The 4,109-nt window shown below is 43.5% G+C and overlaps 1 long non-coding RNA gene across 1 annotated transcript; it reads right to left on the bottom strand.

The window, feature by feature from the left end:
- Positions 1-388: 388 nt before the first annotated feature.
- Positions 389-1,091, bottom strand: LOC140598904 (uncharacterized). Its single transcript, XR_012001450.1, has 3 exons — positions 965-1,091; positions 712-880; positions 389-630 (listed from the first exon to the last, which is right to left on the bottom strand). It is a non-coding gene; the product is annotated as an uncharacterized lncRNA (long non-coding RNA).
- Between the last annotated feature and the right edge of the window lie 3,018 nt (positions 1,092-4,109).

The raw sequence follows: 4,109 nt of genomic DNA, 5'->3' as shown, positions 1-4,109 counted from the left end.
AAAACAAATACATTTCTTTAAGGAAAATTTTTTTTCTTCATTTTAAAAGGTCCACCTCTGGGCTAAGTGCAGTCCAAAATCTGGGTGGCTTTCTCTGAGGCGCCCTCTCTGACACCCCACCCCAGCCCCATTTACAATTCCAGCACTTCTCCCACTCCCAATTGCCCTTAACTGCTGAACTTTTCTCCATAGCACTTATCACCACAGAACACACACACACATACACGCACATGTGCACGCACGCAGACACATATGCACACACTGCACCCGAATGTAAGTACTGTGAGGATTCAGAATTGTAGGGCCTGTGTTGGCTGCAAGGACTCCAGCACTGAGAACAGTAGGTAGTAAATAAAAGTTTGTTAAAAGAACGAATCGAGGCCTGAGCTTAAAGCCAAGCTGGCAGTTATGGCCAGATAATAATAAAAGATCACCTGAGTCCCTCGTTTCAGTTTGCAAAGCCCTCTCACAATATTCATGGGCTCTTGTCCAGAGGGCTTTGTGTCTGCATTTTCTAGGTGAGGAAAGCTAACTACAAGAGATGGAATGTTTCCGGAAGACAGAGGAAGCTCTTCTGGCCCTCTGGCCTTGGGCAAGTCACTTCCCGGCTCTAATTTCATTTTTTCTTATCTGTAAAATAAAAAGATGTGGACTGAGTCCCATCTGGGGCTAGACTTTTAAACTCCAAAATCCTCTGACCTGGCTGTTTACCCTTTAAAGACAGAGTCGAGGGCAGCCCCTGTGGCGCAGCAGTTTAGAGCCGCCTGCAGCCAGGGGTGTGATCTTGGAGACCAAGGATCGAGTCCCACGTCGGGCTCCCTGCATGGAGCCTGCTTCTCCCTCTGCCTGTGTCTCTGCCTCTCTCTCTCTCTCTCTGTCTCTGTGAATAAATAAATAAAATCTTTAAAAAAAATAAAAAATAAAATAAAAATAAAGACTGAGTCGAATGGTGTCATCCACAAACCATCATGACTGCAGAATCGGAACGAGCTGCCACCTCTGAACCCGACTCATCCCATTTCCAGTTCTCTTTCAGGCCCCATTCCACTGGGGGACAGGAGAGAAGAAGGGGACAGCCACGTGGAGACCTGAAAGAAGAGTGTTCTGGACATAAGGAACAGCACATGCAAAGGCCTGAAGGTGGCAACGAACTTCACGTGTTCTCGGGGTAAGACAAAGGCCCGGCGGGGCCAAAGCAAAGTGAGCAAGGACGAGGTTGGGAGGAAAGGTCAGGGAGGTGGGCAGGGGCCAGCTCAAGCAGAGCCTGGTGAGGACTTCAGACTCAGTTCTAAGTGCATGGGACACCATTCGGAGGTGCCCGCTGGAGAGTGACATGGTCTGGTCTATGTTTTAAAAGATGACTCTGGCTGCAGTCTGGAGAATGAAGTGTGGCTAGTACAAGACAAGAAGCAGGGAACCAGCTGGAGGCTTTTGAAGAGTCATAGTGAGGACAGATGTGGCTTGAGCCAGGGGGTGGCAGCTCAGATGGGGATAAGTGGAGAGATTACAGGTGTTTCTGGAAGTAAAACTAACAAGATTAGCTGATGGATTCATTAGAGGCTGATGTAGGGTAGCAAGGCAAGGAGTCAAGATTTGAGCCTCACTGCCTTTCCCCCAGCAAGGCCTGATGCTTTTCTCTCTATTTTCTCTCCCCTCTCTGCCTTCTCCTCACTGTCTATGAACCTACCCATGTCCACCTGGCCACGCAATGCCCTGTGGTTCCAGCTTTCCTCGATCCCAGGAATCTCTGGATCCCTGTGTGCATGCGTCCTCAACAGATGCCAAGATCAATTTCTGTTCTGATGGCTGTGTTCTGCACCCCTAAGAGGTGATCAGGCCTTCAAGGGTAGGGATCCCAGCCAAGCTGTAGGACAGAACGGCACCCTAGCTATGAGCACAGCCAGCATCTCATTCATTAGTGACGCCAGCAAAGTTATTGACTTTTCTGGGCCTCAACTTCAGGTTAAAGAAAGAGCGGGTATAATTAAAGAGCTAACGCACGTAAAGCCCTTAGTACATGCAGCGCCTGTCCTATAGTAAGCCTCCCACGGTAACTGGTTATTATCTGCAAGACCATTGTTCTGCATGCGACGATGGCTTTGGGCGAGTACTTTCCCTCTTTGAGTCTGTTTGCTCATCTGTAAAATGGGATGTAGACAGAATTCAGCTCTAAGATTCTCAGTGCCGCTGCTCCACTCGTTCACGCTGTAGGATCTACCTTGGGTGATGTACCCAAAACCCTTGTGATGTGATTTATTCTTCATAAGGTTGCACCGCCCTCTATTGGAGGTACTCCGCCAGCATTTGTTGGGTCCTTAAATCAGCAGATGACTGAAAACAGACGCCCAGAGAGCTCCCTCGCCTATATTCTTAGAACAATCTCTTCTTAAGTAACATGTCTCTCCATGTAGCAATGGATTATATTTACAAAAACCATCTGCATTTAAAAATTCTGTCCCTATTTTATTCCTTTTTAAAGTCCATGTAAGAATTTAGGGTTTTTTTTTAAATTAACTATTTATTTTGACATAATTTCAGACTTATGAAAAATTTGCAAGAACACTACACATAGCTTTCATCCAGATCCCCCAAATGTTAACACTTCACCTAATTTATTTTATCATTTCCTCTCCTCTCTGAGTCTCTCTGTTTCTCTTTCTCTGGCTCTCTCTCTCTGTGTATATATAGATACACACACACACACACACACACACATATATATGTATCTAGCGCATATATTTTTTCTGAATTTTTTAGACTGAATTAGACACAAGCCCTCTTATCCCTTGATCCTTTATTAATGATGATGTATTTTCAAATCTTCAGACTTTATATTCAAATTTCTCAAATTATTTCCATAATCTCTATAGCAGAAGAAAATCCACATTCCATTTTACATTCAGTTGTCATGTCTCCTTAGTTTCCTTTACTCTGGAATAGTTTCAAAAATTTTCTTTGTCTTTTAAGACATCGACATTTTTTAAGAATTCAGGCCAGATATTTTGTAGAATGTTCCTTTATTTGGATTTGTTGGATGTTTCCTAATGATTAGATTCCAGCTATGCATTTTTGGCAGCAATACCACAAAAATGTAGGAATTTTTCAGTTTTAAAAAAAAAAGTGTATTTAGGAAAGATATGCAATAATGATATAGAAAATTATACAATTATTTACTTGTTTCTTTACATAAACAGTTGGGGAGCTTTTAAATAATACGGGGGTGCCTGGGTGGCTCAGTTGCTTGAGCATCCAACTCTTGATTTTGACTCAGGTCATGATCTCAATATCCTGAGATCGAGCCCCATGTAAGGCTCTGTGCTAAGTGGGGAGTCTGCCTGAGGTTCTTTCTCTCTCCCTCTCCCCTTCTCCCAACAGGTACACTCCCTTTCTCAGTCTAAAATGAAATAGGGGCACCTGGGTGGCACAGTCAGTTGGGCAACTGACTCTTGGTTTCAGTTCAGGTCATGATCTCAGGGTCATGAGATCAAACTCAAAGAAGGACTCTATGCTCAGCAGAGAGTCTGCTTGGGATCTTCTCTCCCTCTCCAGGCCCCTCCCACTTGTTCTCCTCTCTCTCTCTCTTTTTCTCTCTCTCTCTCAAATAAATAAATAAATCTTTTTTAAAAAAAACAAAATAGGGGATCCCTGGGTGGCTCAGCGGTTTGGTGCCTGCCTTCGGCTCAGGGCATGATCCTGGAGTCCCGGGATCGAGTCCCCCGTCGGGCTCCTTGCATGAAGCCTTCTTCTCCCTCTGCCTATGTCTCTGCCTCTCTCTCTTTGTGTGTCTCTCATGAATAAATAAATAAAATCTTTTAAAAAATAAAAATAAAATAAAAATATTGATGCTCAGCCCCATCCCTAGAAATGTGGATAAAATTAGGATATTTTACTATGGGATTTTTAGTAAATGTATTAGTAAATATGTTTACTATTTATTAATAGGAGTATTACTATGTTTTTTAAAGCTCTCCTGGTGCTTCTACTGTGCAGTCAGAGTTGAGAATCATTGATTTCTACTCTAACTCCAAAAGGAACATTGAACAAGTTACAGAGATCCATAAAAGTACAAAAAGATAAACTGAAAGAAGGGAAAGGATCCTCACTTAGGA

Source organism: Vulpes vulpes, chromosome 5 (assembly GCF_048418805.1).
Source record: "Vulpes vulpes isolate BD-2025 chromosome 5, VulVul3, whole genome shotgun sequence".
Taxonomy (NCBI): Eukaryota; Metazoa; Chordata; class Mammalia; order Carnivora; family Canidae; genus Vulpes; species Vulpes vulpes.
This window is presented reverse-complemented; position numbering and strand designations above follow the sequence as displayed.